Source organism: Ursus maritimus, unplaced genomic scaffold, assembly GCF_017311325.1.
Source record: "Ursus maritimus isolate PB19 unplaced genomic scaffold, ASM1731132v1 scaffold_20, whole genome shotgun sequence".
NCBI lineage: Eukaryota > Metazoa > Chordata > Mammalia > Carnivora > Ursidae > Ursus > Ursus maritimus.
This window is the reverse complement of record NW_024424453.1, coordinates 17,452,721-17,467,542: the sequence shown is the minus strand read 5'-3', so window position 1 is coordinate 17,467,542 and position 14,822 is coordinate 17,452,721.

Genomic DNA, 14,822 nt, shown 5'->3' with positions numbered 1-14,822 from the left:
TTTATTTATTTATTTATTTATTTATTTATTTATTTATTTATTTATTTGACAGAGAGAGGGAGAGTATAAGCAGGGGGAGCAGCAGAAGGAGAGGGAGAAGCAGGCTCCCCCCTGAGCAGGGAGCCCGATGTGCGACTTGATCCCAGGACCCTGGGATCGTGACCTAAGCCGAAAACAGAAGCTTAACCAACTGAGCCACCCAGGCACCCAGGAGTCCAGAGGTTCTATCTTAATTACATATAATGAAATTAGAAATGTCATCATTTTATCACATTACTGAGAAAAAAAATATGGACCAAGGAACTTCTCATGACAGTCTTGGTCCCTATTCAAATTAAAATTGTTTATTGCAAAACAGATTAAGTTGGAGGTTATCTGCATTTGGCTTTATGACAATTGTTAATAACAAATTGGAGAAGAGTTACCAAAAGTGGTATGACTCACTTTGCTGAGGACAGTGAAGATAACAAAGATAAGAAATGTAGGTGAGCTTTCGTTCTTTGCTTTCCTTTATTCTTTACTTGTCGCAATAAGACCCTAGTCATATTACCAGATTTTTTGTTGTCATTTGGAAATATCAAATTAGTGAGTATATATTGACATAGAGAAGACGTTAGGGTTCAAAGCCAATGGCCAAGAAATAATTCTTGAGATGTCTTTGGTGCAAAAAGGTGGTTTTATTAAAGCACAGGGATAGGACCTATGGGCAGAAAGTGCTGCACTGAGGTCATGAGGAGTGGCCCATTATATATTTTCAAGTTAGGATGGGGCTAGGGATAGTGTAAGCCTCCCAAGTATTTTGGAAACAAGGTTTCCAGGATCCTGAGGGGGCTAGCTCTTGTTAGGAAAAGGTCATTTATTACTGTTTAATTAAATCTCAGTCATGAGGCTCTTCAAATGTATACTGGTGGGTCATATGCTTGAATGATGATTGCCAGCATGTATTTTGGGGGTAGAGATAAAGGAAGTTTCTTAAGGAATTTTTATATGTTAAAGTAGACTTACAGGATTCTGGGGGTCGGGCTAAAATTGCCTTTTGCCCTTAGCAAAGTATTAACATCAAGGCAGCTGAGCTCCTAGAAGAATATCACTCTGCCTGTTTCAAGGACTTGTCAATGGGCTGTATGTAGTATGGAAATTTAATCATTTTTCTTCTACCTTTGTTTCTCACATCACATACCATTTAGTCCTCTCATATGACAGTGTACCAATAACATATTATCTGCTGGTGTAGAAACAACATTGAGTAGTTAAAATAGATTTTTAAAAATAATATATTGAGTTATAATTGAAATACAAAAAGCTGTACATATTTAATATATTTAGCTTGGATGAGTTTGGGCATAAGTGTACATCCATGAAACCATTACCACATCAATGCCATAAACAAGTCCATCACCTCCAAAAGTTTCCTCCTGCCTTCTTTATTTTTCATTATTTTTTATAAGAACATACAATATAAGATCTACTCCTTTAGCAATTTTTTAGTATACAAAATAGTAATGTTAACTATAGGCACTATATTGTACAGATCTTTCTTCATCTTGCATAACTGAAACTTGTGCCCTTTGACTAATAATTCCCCATTTTGCCCTTTTCAAACCTTGGCAACCGTCATTCTACTTTCTGCTTCTATGAGTTGTACTTTAGATTTCTCATGTAAGTGGTATCATGTATTATCTATCCCTCTGTGTCTGGTTTATTTCACTTACCATAATGCCTTGTAGGTTCATCCACACTGCCACTAATAACAGGAATGCCTCTCTTTAAGGCTGAATAATTTTCCATTACATGCATAAACCACATTTTCTTTATCAATTTCATCCATCCAAGGTTGCTTCCATGTCTTATCTATTGTGGTAAATGCTGCCTTGAACATGGGAGTACAGATATATCTTTGAGATCCTGATTTCATCTCCTTTGGTTATATTTCAGAAATGGGATTGCTGGGTCTCATGATTTTTTTTTTTCCCTGAGGATACTACATACTGTTTTCCATAGCACCTGCATCAATTTAGATTCCCACCAACAATGTACAAGTGTTCTATTCTCTCTACATCCTGGCCAACATTTGCTGTCTTTTTTTTTCTTTTTTTTTTTTCCTTTTCGACAGTAGCCATCTTGACTGGTATGAGGTAATATCTCATTGTGGTTTTGATTTGTATCTCCCTGATGGTTAGTGACGTTGAACATCTTTTCATGTATATGTTGGCCATGTATATGTCTTCTTTGGAGAAATGTCTATGTAGTTTCTCTACTCATTTTTAAATTAGATGTTTTTTCTACTGAGTTTTATGCATTCTTTATATATTTTGGATATCAACTTCTTATCAGATAAATGTTTTGCAAATATTTTCTTCTATTCTATAGGCTGCCTTTTCATTTTGTTGATAGTTTCCTTTGCTGCACAGAAGCATTGTCCTACTTATATATTTTTGCTTCTGTTTCCTATGATTTTGATGCCATATCAAAAAGAAATCATTCCTAAGACTAACCACAGGAAGATTTTCTCCTACGTTTTCCTCTAGGAGGTTTGTGGTTTCAGGTCTTATGTTTAACTCTTTAATCAATTTTGACTTGATTTTTGTGTATGGTATAAGATAAAGGTCCAACTTCATTCTTTTGCATATGGCTATACCATTTACCCAACATCATTTATTAAGAAGTGACTATCTATCCCTTCGTGCCAGGCTAGGCCTAAAATATCTTAAGATATTAAGATATTTTTAAGTCACCCTTAAAATTCACATTTTAATATTGTCCAAATTCATTTTATATTTATCATGTGTTATATTTGTTTATGTGTTCTAAAATTCTAAACCATAGTTTAAATATTTTTCTATTGAAGTAAAAATTTCTTCGAAAAAGTAAAGCTTATTCCTAGCCCCTGACATTCTTAAAGCCAAGTAAGGAAAATCATTTTTACTGAAAGTCTCTTAAATATCAGAAATTAATGCTACCTTATAAAAAATCAAAAGTAATCTACATAATATTTTTTCTTACAGGCTTCAAAAATATTTAGATAGGTCATCATAAGTCTAACATTTCTAGTATAGGCATGACATCTGCTAACTTCTCGTAGATGTTTTTTGGTGAATGCTGAGTCACTTACCTTATTCATAGTATTTCTTAGATAATAAGAGATTTAATGGAGAGGTTTTCTCTACAGAGCACTGAAAGAGTTGAGAATGTTCAAGGATATTTGAGTACTGGTATTGGTCAACTCCACCACCCCAGATATGGCCTTGCTAGCATTGAATTTGGTCCAAAAATTGGGAGAGTTTTATGTAGAGGGTCTCTTAAATATAAAACCTAACGTATTAAAACGAGTTCTTTCTCAATGGCAATGTAAACCCAAGTGTAAAAAGTAGTGGTAGAGCATGAATTTGCTATCCCTCTTAACTGTGCCATGATTCTATGTGAATGGAGAGCCTTAAGCAAGTAAATGCTGGGAACCAGGGCTGGGGAAGGGACATTTAAGAACATGTGTCTCTATTACCTAGAATTGTCTTTTTCAATTCTAAACATTTTTTCTAACATTTTGTTAGAGTATTCCAATCTCCCCACCCCCCCCACTTTTGCCTTATGTTCAGTATGAAATTAGTTTTTAAAATATTTGTTCAAAGATTCATTCTCTTTGTTATAATTTGGTGGATATTTCATGTGTGCTTCAAAACAATATTTATTCTTTATTTGTTGCACATAGGCAGCCGTTCTCAAGATGTGGTCAAAACTATCTTCTCTATCACAAAGATGTTATTTGCCTCTCTCATATGGTTATAGAGTGGAAATTTCCAGAGGTTTGTGATATGTGGTGATAACATCACCACTCTGACAGCTAATGCAATGTGAACTTGTGCTTTTTTTTTTTTTAACTGTTACTGTTCTAATTTCTAAATCTGGCAAATGTCACTAGATAAAGCCCACATGATCAAAAGCTCTTTGGGATCTTCATTGAATCTGGCTTCTATTGTTACATTTTCAGAGGCCTTAAATAGCTGCTCTATGTCCAATCCAGGTTTTATAGCACTATTAAGTGGGAAAGACAGGATGCATTGTACTTAATCCATATTACCTGGATCTGGAATTGTTGTAGTTTTTAAAAAATTCTATTCTTTTTATGATACACTGCATATTGTATGTTTATATATGAACATTATGAATGATGCATCATCTAATGTATTTAATCAGGATTAATTATAGGTACAGATATGTTAAATATTTGACATTTGTGAGCAATTACACTTTGTTAATCTTTTTTAAAACATTTTGTTATATTTACTTCAGATCCTTTAAAAAAACAATTATAAACTGTTTCAAACATAGGAAAAATACAGAGAATAGTATAACAAATACCTACATATTGAGGTGGCTAAGAGCCTCTATTCTGGATCCAGGCTACCTGGCTCTGTATTGTGACATTAAGGAGGTCACTTAACCTCTCCGTTCCTCTGTGACTTGTCTTTCTATGTCTGACTTATTTCACTTACCATAATCCCCTTGAGGTCTTCTATCTTGCTGCACATGGCAGGGTTTCATTCTTTTTACCGCTGAATAATATTCCCTTGTACGTATATATACCACAATTTCTTCATCCATTCATTCACTGATTGATGTTTGGTGGAATTTACCAGTGAAGCCATCCTGTCCTGGACTTTTGTTTTTTGGGAGGTTTTGAGTACTGATTCAATCTCCTTACTAGTTATTGACCTGTTTAGATTTTCTATTTCATCATGATTGGATCTGGGTAGGTTGTATGTTTCTAGGTATTTATCAATTTCTTCTAGGTTGTTTAACTTGTTGGCATATAATTGTTCACAGTAGTCTTTTATGACCATTTGTATTTCTGTGCTATCAGTTGTAATGTTTCATCTTTCATTTCCAATTTTATTTAAGTCCTCTTTCTTTTTTTCTTGGTGAGTCTAGCTAAAGACTTGTCGATTTTATTTATATTTTTAAAGAACCAGCTCTTAATTTCATTGATCTCTTCTATTGTTTTTGTAGTTTCTGTTTCATTTATTTCCATACTGATCTTTGTCATTTCTTTCCTTACACTAACATTGGGATGAATTTATTCTTCTTTTTCCAGTTCCTTGAGATGTAAACTTAGGTTGTTTATTTGAGTTCTCTCTTATTTCTGAATGTAGGCATTTATTGCTATGAAATTCTCTCTTTGAACTGTTTTGCTGCATCTAATAAGTTTTGGTATGTTGTATTTGTTTGTTTGTTTGTTTGTTTGTTTTGTGATGTATGAGGTATGTTATATTTCTATTTTCATTTGTTTCAAGGTTTTTTAAAAAAATTCTCTTTTGATTTCTTCTTTGGTCCATTGGTTGTTCAGTAGCATATTGTTTAATGTTTGCATATTTGTGAATTTTCCAATTTTCTTCTTGTAATTGATTTCTATTTCATACCATTGTGGTCTAAAAAGATGCTTGGTATGATTTCCACTTTTTTAAATTCATTAATAGTTTTTTGTGGTCTGACATATGCTCTGTCCTGGAGAATATTCCTTTTGCACCTGAGAAGAATGTTTATTCTGATGGTTTTGGATGGAATAATCTGTAAAGGTCTATTAATCTTGTTTAATGTAAAATTTCAGTCCAACATTTCCTTATTGATTTTCTGTCTTGATGGTCTCTCCATTGATGAAAGTAGGGTATTGAATCCCCTACTATTATTGTGTTGCATTTTTCCCTTTATGTCTATTAACATTTGCTTTATATATTTAGTTGCTTTTATGTTGGATACATAAATATTTACAGATGTTTTATCTTCTTGTTGGATTGACTCCTTTGTCATTATATAATGACTTTGTCTCTTATTTCAGTCTTTGTCTTAAAGTCTATTTTGTCTGATGTGGGCATAGACAAAACCTGGAATGCCAGACATGTGTACAAACTCCTTTCTGGGATGCTGGTGACTTGGAGTGAGGCAGAGGGAGAGCCTACAGATGGTGCCTGCTGCTTCTCTGTTTCTGGAGAGTATTGCAGTTTGCCTCTTGATGTGTGTTAAAATAGAAGCCTGCTCCCCAGGCCCCAGCTATTAGATAAACTAATAGTCCTCTTTCATGGAAAGAGTGGACAAGTTTCAGTCTGTTTTCTCTACATTGTACCCTGGAGAGTTAGCCATGGTGAGGCACATGAGCCATTTAGCAACTGTCTCTGAGTTCACTATAGCCTTGTGGGTCACATGGCTGTAAGCCCTACCGACTTTTATTTATTTATTTATTTATTTATTTATTTATTTATTTATTTATTTTTAAGATTATTTCAGAGAGAGAAGTAGAGGGAGAGGGAGAGAGAGTCTTAAGCAGACTCTGTGATGAGCACAGAGCTGGACACAGGGCTCAATCTCACAACCCGGAGATCATGACCTGAGCTAAAACCAAGAGTTGGACACTTAACTCACTACGCCACCTGGTTCTTACTGGTTTTTAAAGCTAGATGTTTTGGGAATCCATCTCTCAGGTAGGAGTATTAAAAGTTTTGGTCCTAGATGTAGGGTCCAAACTCTTCACTCCTCAGGGATAAGCTGGGAGTTGTGAGTTCTCTCTTGTTTTTTTTTATCCCTGCACTAGGAATGGGATTTACGGTAAGATTGTGTCTCAGCCTCTCTTACTTTTTTCAGTGTGTGTGTGTATATGTGTGTATATATGTGTATATATGTATGTATGTATGTGTGTTTCTCATTCACCTCATGTGTAGGAGTCAGTGATCTTCTGGATTTTTTTCAGAGGGAATTGTTCTATATATAGTTGTAGATTTGGTGTGTTTGTAGGTGGAAGTGAATTTAGGAGCCTCCTGTGTGGTCACCTTGAACCATAACCCCTCAGTCTTAATCTTTTTAGTCATTCTTCTCCAGATATCCTCCAAATTGCCAGTGTTTTTAAAGTTTGGAATCTATTGGTATAGTGTTTATAGCACCCAGGATAGAGGATTATGACCCACATAATGCCATAGCTACCACTTTTGTTATGGACATTATATCTATCAATTCATCTTAATAAAACTTTGGGTTTTTAATAGTTACTCGAGCTTATAAATAAGAGCCTTAATATTCTATTATATGAAATGTTAATACAACCTCCACTTTGAATTCTTAAAGATAATTTTTAGTCAAGTCTGACATGTTACATGTATCTGTTCAAAAAATTTTCATTTATCCCACAATAAGAAAATATTTATTGAAATTAATTATATACAAGGAACAGTGTTTTTTGTGTCATTGAGGATAGATACAAAAAATGGTTCAAAGGCAGAGCCTGCCATGAAGGAGCTTATAGTCTAGTAAATAATATGAATCATAAACAGAAGACAAATACCTAATATGTACAGTACAATGTGCTAATTTGCTTAATAATATTACCATTATATCTTGACATGAAGAAAATGGAGAAAATAAATCAGACTGAACAAAAATTAGAGAGCTATTTTGAGAAAGAAATGATTTTGGCATTCAAAAATGAAGAGCAAAGGATAGAGAAATATGAAAATGTGCCATGGTACGGGAAAAGTATAAATAAATGTAGGGAAATAGAAGTGCCTCAAGCATAGCTAAATTTGAATAAAGGACATCAACCTAAGATTATGTAAAATCTAGATATTTTCATTCTTTTTGCTTTAAAATTAAATTTGAAAAATTTCATGATGATGTTTTAACTTCTTAATAGTGAGATTTCACTGCCTTCCTCCTTTGTGAAGTTAATAGATGTGTAGGTTTTTTTGTTTTTGTTTTTATAATTGTCCATGACTGTATGAAGTGCAGGAATCAAAGTCTGCCACCAATGTGGTGATTCTTGATGCCTTCCCTGCCTTCACTAGTGTCCCATTTGCTGTTTGAAAAATCGAAATATTCCATTCTGCAGAAGGATTAATATTTTGGCATCCCCTGGAAGCTACCACCAGGCATAAACCAGTGAGTGATGCATGCATGCAGATGTTTTCTGCATTCATAAATGCACATAGTAAACCTATTTTATTAGAATAAGGGGATAGAACTATAACATATATATCAAGAATAAAAATATCTTTTACTTCCCACAATGGAGTCCTAACACTTTGTAGTATTACTTTGAGAGTCAATCACCATATCCCTTTTTTATAATGATTTAATGAACAATTTTTATCCATTAAAATTTATTTAATTTTATTAAAAAATTTATAATATATTTATTAGTTAGAATTTTTCATTTTTTCAGAAATAGAAATATTAAAGTCTAAGAAAATATCTAGTGGTTTGTTAATTATTTATATGGATAATTCATATAATTATATATTTATAATTTTCTTCTTTTCTAATATTATGAAATAATACAGAAAAAGAATTGAGCCTTTTTTTTTTTTGTAAATACACAAATATGGCTCCCAAGTCTTGTGCCAAAGTGCACAGTGAATGGTACATTTATTAAGCATATGTAAACTAAAAATTCAGCAAGTTATTATATGGCTCTGCTTACCTTTTCTCCTTTTGGCTATTGATATATTTATTGCTGTTGTTTACCTTCATCTGAGAGTTAAAAGAGTTAATATTTAAAATTTGCTAATTATGCTCCTAATTAAAATTTTTTGTGAATATTTTTTGAAAAAGGAGCTAAAACTCTTAATTGAAATAGAAAAATTCAGATTTTCTTTAGATTATGATACTTAATCACAGGGGTCCCCGGAATATAGTAATGTTACTTTCCAAGAATTCTAAACATTCATTTGTTTTCATACCCTGCTATTCTTTAGTGGATATATTAATTTTTCCAATTCCTCGATATACACTGGTGTTTTGTTTTAGAATTCTCTTTTGTTTTCTGGCATAGATTTGTTTCCTCTTTGCTCAGTAATTTTTATATGTCTTAATCTTTCATTTTGTTATATATCTGGTAGTCTTAGTTTATTCATATTTAAGAAAGGAACATGGCTAACTGTTTTCATTTTTCTCTGCTTTTGTATGCTTGTTTCTCTCTAGCTCTCTCCCACTGTAGCACTAGGATTAGAAGCTCAGAACTGAAATAATGCCTGTCACCCTTAGGGTGAGCAGATGGGGAAACTACTCTGAATGCTAAAGTGAGGAAAGGTTTGCTTTGTGGCACTGGAAGCCATTCCAGCAATATTAGAAATCATATGCTTATGCAGTTAATTAAAATTATTCAAGTGCTATTTTTGGACACCTGGAAATATATAATACTGGGCTGCAATGCTCAATAAGCACAGGGGAAACGGATGGCTTAGAAGTTAAGTGAGCATGGGGCACCTGATTAGTATAATATTTCAGTAGACAGACTTTCAATTAACTCTGTTTTTAAGGGGTTTCTACTCCCACCTTGCATGATGCTGCTCTTTCAGCTGGGTACCTTCATGGGATATGGTCTTTTCTCCATTGTAGATTGTTAATGTGTACACTGGGCTGCCTTTTGCTTAATCTGTTTTTCCACCAGTATCTTCATTTGCTGTAATTTTATTAGACACGTAGGAGAAAGAGGAGATAAGTTCTTATTTTTAGTTGTTTTGAACTGGAAGAGACATTGTTTTAAAATAATCAATGTATCCATTGTATGGAGAATGGACTGTAGGAAGGGAAGGCTGATATGAGGGACATAAGTAAGTGGGTTCCAAGAAAAGATGGTGACAGTAGAAATGGAGATGAAGTAAGAGGTAAAAAGAAGACAGAATTTGTAGCATTGCATTTCAGCTTGTCACTGACTGTTGTGAATACACAGGAAGAAATAATTTCTTCCTTTTGCATGACCAATAGACATAATTTTCACATAAAAACAAAATGTAGAACTCCAGGCTACATGTCTCTCCAGAATTATTTTCTAACTGTATACAAAATTAGATTATAAGTAATTAAAATTTGATCTTCTGACTTTAATTGATACATTATATTTTCTGTAATCTAATATGGAGCCAAGATGTTTGGATTTACATGTAAAGGGTATGGAGCAATTCACTGAAAAGCAGGAAGTCATCTTCTAACTGTTCGCTGTTCCTCATCTTCTTTCTATAATTTCATAAAATAATATCTGGGGCTCAACCTTTTAACTCATATTAATCAAACATTTATGGTTTTGATTCTGGTAGAACTACCTCACTCTTATCAGAATAAGAAGCTTATTCTCCTGTTTTTGGTGTATTATTTTTGATGTATTCTATGGGCTTTGCTTGCATTGTTACTTTCCATAATGCTTCTGCAGGATAATAAGACCTGCCTAACAGACCTGATATTGTCCCCCTCTTCCAGATCCTCATGGTTGCTGATATTTGCTCTCTATATTACTTCCAAGTTACTTCTGTTACATTACAAAATTCTTCATTCATTTTCTCTGCTTCCTTTATTTTCATCATGCCCAAATGCACTAATTTAGGAAGCTTAACAGAATTCATTTAATACTACTTTCTTTAAGACCTGATAATATTTGAAGAACTAGATCAGAAAAAAAAAACACAAAAACCTAAACATGTCTTTTTTTTTTTTTTTTTTTTGGTAACTCATTGTACCATTGAGCATACTCAATTACTGCTCAACTCATAGGAATCTTTCTTTTCTTAATTTCTATAGCATCATACTCCTTTTTCCTTCTGGTCTCTAGGCAGTTCTACTCTGTCCATTGTGGACTCTTCTTTCTCTTTGCAGTTTTGAAGTACGGTTCCCAAGGCTTTCTTCCACTTTTAACACTCTACTCTTTATGCAATATAGTTTCCATGGGTTATGTCATGCACTCATGTCTTCAGTTCCCAAATTTATTTATTTACTTTTTTAAGAGTTAAACATTGGAGGGTTAATCTTAGACTATGCATATTATATAATGTTTCTATTTAATTTTGTTCTGTTTTATTTTAATTCCAGTATAGTTAACATGCAGTGTTATATTAGTTTCAGGTGTTATATTATTTCCAGGTGTACAATATAATGATTCAGCAATTCCGTACAGCATCCAGTGCTCATCACAAGTGTACTCCTTAATCCCCATCACCTATTTCACTCATCCTCCCACCCACCTCCACTCTGGTAACCATCAGTTTGTTCTCTGTTTTTAAGAGTCGGCTTGTTGGTTTGTCTCTTTTTTCCCCTTTGCTTGTTTGTTTTGTTTCTTAAATTCCACAGATGAGTGAAATCATACGGCATTTGTCTTTCTCTAACTGACTGATTTCACTTAGCATTGAACTCTAGCTTCATCCATGCCATTGCAAATGGCAAGATTTCATTCCTTTTTCTGGCTGAATAATATTCCATTATGTATACATACCACATCCTTTATATCCATTCATCTATCAATGGACACTTGGGCTGCTTCCATAATTTGGGTATTGCATTTTTTCTCAAGTGTTTATTTAAATTCCAGTTAGTTAACATACAGTATAATATTAGTTTCAGGTATAGAAATTCATGATTCATCACTTACATACAATACCCAGTGCTCATCACAAGTGCCCTTCTTAATACCCATCACCTATTTAACCCATCCCCTCTGCCCACCTCCCCTCCAGCAGCCATCAGTTTGTTCTCAATAACTATGAGTCTGTTTCTTTTTTTGCCTCTTCCCCCCCATTCATTTTTTTGTTTTTAAATTCCTTACATGAGTGAAATCATATGGTGTTTGTCTTTCTCTGGCTGACTGATTTTGCTTAACGTAATACTCTCTAGCTCATCCATGTTGTTGCAAATGGCAAGACTTTATTCTTTTTGATGGCTGAGTAATATTCCATTATATATATATATCACATCTTCTATCCATTCATCAGTCAATAGACCGTTGGGCTGTTTCCATAATTTGGCTATTGTAGATAATGCTGCTATAAACATCAGGGTGCATGTATCCATTTGAATCAATATTTTTTGTATCCTTTGGGTAAATACCTAGTAGTACAATTGCTGGATTGCAGGGTAGTTCTATTTTTAACTTTTTGAGGAAACTCCATACTGTTTTCCAGAGTGATGCACCAGTTTGCAATGTGGAGAAGACATGAATAGACATTTTTCCAAAGAAGACATACAGTTCGCTATTTGTAAATAATGCTGTTATTAACATAGGGGTGCATGTATTCCTTTAAATTAATGTTTTTGTATTTTTTGGTTGGATACCCAGTTGTGCAATTGGTAGGTATTAAAAATAGTTCTATTTTTAACTTTTTAAGGAAACTTCTTACTGTTTTCCAGAGTAGTTGCACTAGTTTGCATTCCCACCAACTGTGCAAGACAGTTCCTTTTTTCTCCACATCCTCACCAACACTGGTTCTTGTGTTTTGATTTTGCCATTTTGACAGCTGTGAGGTATTATCTCAATGTAGTTTTGATATGCATTTCCCTGATGATGAGTGGTGTTGAGCATCTATTCATGTGTCTGTTGGCCATTTGTGTGTCTTCTTTGTAGAAATGTCTTTTCATATCTTCTGCCCATTTTTTAATTGGATTTTTTTGGGAGGATGTTGAGTTGTATAAGTTCTTTATATATTTTGGATACTAGCCCTTTATTAGATACGTCATTTGCAAATATCTTTTCCCATTCCATAGGTTCTCTTTTAGTTTTGTTGATTATTTCCATCACTGTGCAGAAGCTTTTTATTTTGATGTCATCCCAATAGTTTATTTTTGCTTTTATTTCCCTTACCTCAGGGGACATATCTAGATAATGTTGCTGCAGCTGATGTCAAAGAGATTACTGTCTGTTCTCTGTTCTAGGAGTTTTATGGTTTCAGGTCTCACATTTAGGTTTTTTAATCCATTTTGGTTTATTTTTTTACATGGTGTAAGAAAGTGATCTAGTTTCATTCCTTTGCATGTAGCTGACCAGTTTTCCCAACACCATTTGTTGAAGAGACTATCTTTTCCCATTTAATATTCTTTCCTACTTTGTCAAAAATAATCGACCATATACTTGGGTTTATTTGTGGGTTTTCTATTCTGTTCCATTGATCTATGTGTCTATTTTTGTGCCAGTACCATACTGTCTTCATGACTACAGCTTTGTAATATAACTTGAAGTCTGGAATTGTGATACCTCTGGCTTTGCTTTTCTTTTTCAATATTGCTTTGGCTATTTGGGGTCTTTTATAGTTCCACATAAATTTTAGGATTTTTTTGTTCTAGCTCTGCGAAAAATGCTGTTGGTATTTTGATAGGGATTTCATTAAATATGTAGATTGCTTGGGGTAAATTTTAACAATATTTGTTCTTCTAATTCATGAGCATGGAATGTGTTTCCATTTCTTTGTGTTGTCTTCAATTTCTTTCAAGGGCGTTTAATAGTTTTCAGAGTACAGGTCTTTCATTTCTTTGGTTAAGTTTATTCCTAGGTATCTCAAGGTTTTTGGTACAATTGTAAATGGAATTGATTCCTTAATTTCTCTTTCCACTACTTCACTATTGGTGTATAGAAATGCAACAGATTTCTGTATGTTGATTTTGTATATTATGATTTTATTGAATTGATTCATCAGTTCTAGCAGTTTTTTGGTGGAGTCTTTTGAGTTTTCTATATACTGTGTCATGTCATCTGCAAATAGTGCCAGTATTACTTCTTCTTTACCAATTTGGATACTTTTTTTTTCTTGTCTAATTGCTGTGGTTGGGACTTCCAGGATGATGTTGAATAAATGTGAGAGTGAATATCCTTTTCTTATTCCTGATCTTAGGGGGAAAGCTCTCAGTTTTTTCCCATTGAGTATGATGTTCACTGTGGGTTTTTCATATATGGTCTTCATTATGTTGAAGTACACCCTAAGTCTATTTTGATGAGGGCTTTTATCATGAATGCTGTAATTTGACAAATGCTTTTTCTTTTTTTTTTTTTTAAGGATTTTATTTATTTATTTGACAGAGACAGCCAGCGAGAGAGGGAACACAGCAGGGGGAGTGGGAGAGGAAGAAGCAGGCTCCCAGCGGAGGAGCCCGATGTGGGACTCGATCCTGGAACGCCAGGATCACGCCCTGAGCCGAAGGCAGACGCTTTAACGACTGCGCTACCCAGGCGCCCCAGACAAATGCTTTTTCTGCATCTATTGAAATGATTTTATAGTTTTTATCCTTTCTCCTATTGATGTGATATATCATGTTGATTGATTTGCATATAGCAAACCACTCTTGCATCCCAGGAATAAATCCCACCCAATCATGATGAATGATTTCTTAAATGTATTGTTGAGTTCTGTTTGCTAGTATTTTATTGAAAAATTTTGCATCTTTATTCCTCAGAGATATTGGCCTGTAGTTCTCTTTTTTTGTAATATCTTTATTTGGTTTGGTACTAGGGTGATACTGATTTCATAGAATGAAATTGGAAGTTTTCTTTCTTCTATTTTTGGAATAGTTTAAGAAGAATAGGTATTAACTTTTCTTTGAATGTTTGATAGTATTTGCATGTGAGGCCATCTGGTCCTAGACTTGTGTTTGTTGGGAGTTCTTTGATTATTGATACAATATCCTTGCTGGTCATTGGTCTGTTCAGATCTTCTATTTCTTCCTGCCTCAGTTTTGAAAAGTTTCTATGTCATTTATTTCTGCTCTAATCTTGATTATTTCCTTTCTTCTCCTGGCTTGGGCTTTGTTTGTTGTTCTTTCTCTAGCTTCTTTAGGTGTATGATTAGGCTGTTTATTTGAGATTTTTCTTGCTTCTTGAGGTAGGCCTGAATTGCTATTAACTACCCTCTTTGAACCACTTTTGCTGCATCCCAAAGGTTTTAAACTGTTGTGTTTTCATTTTTGTTTGTTTCCATGTACTTTTTAATTTTTTCTGTGATTTCTTGGTTGACCCATTCATTGCTGAGTAGCATGTTGTTTAACCTCCATTTTTATGGTCTTTCCAGATTTTTTTCTTGTGGTTGATTTCTAGT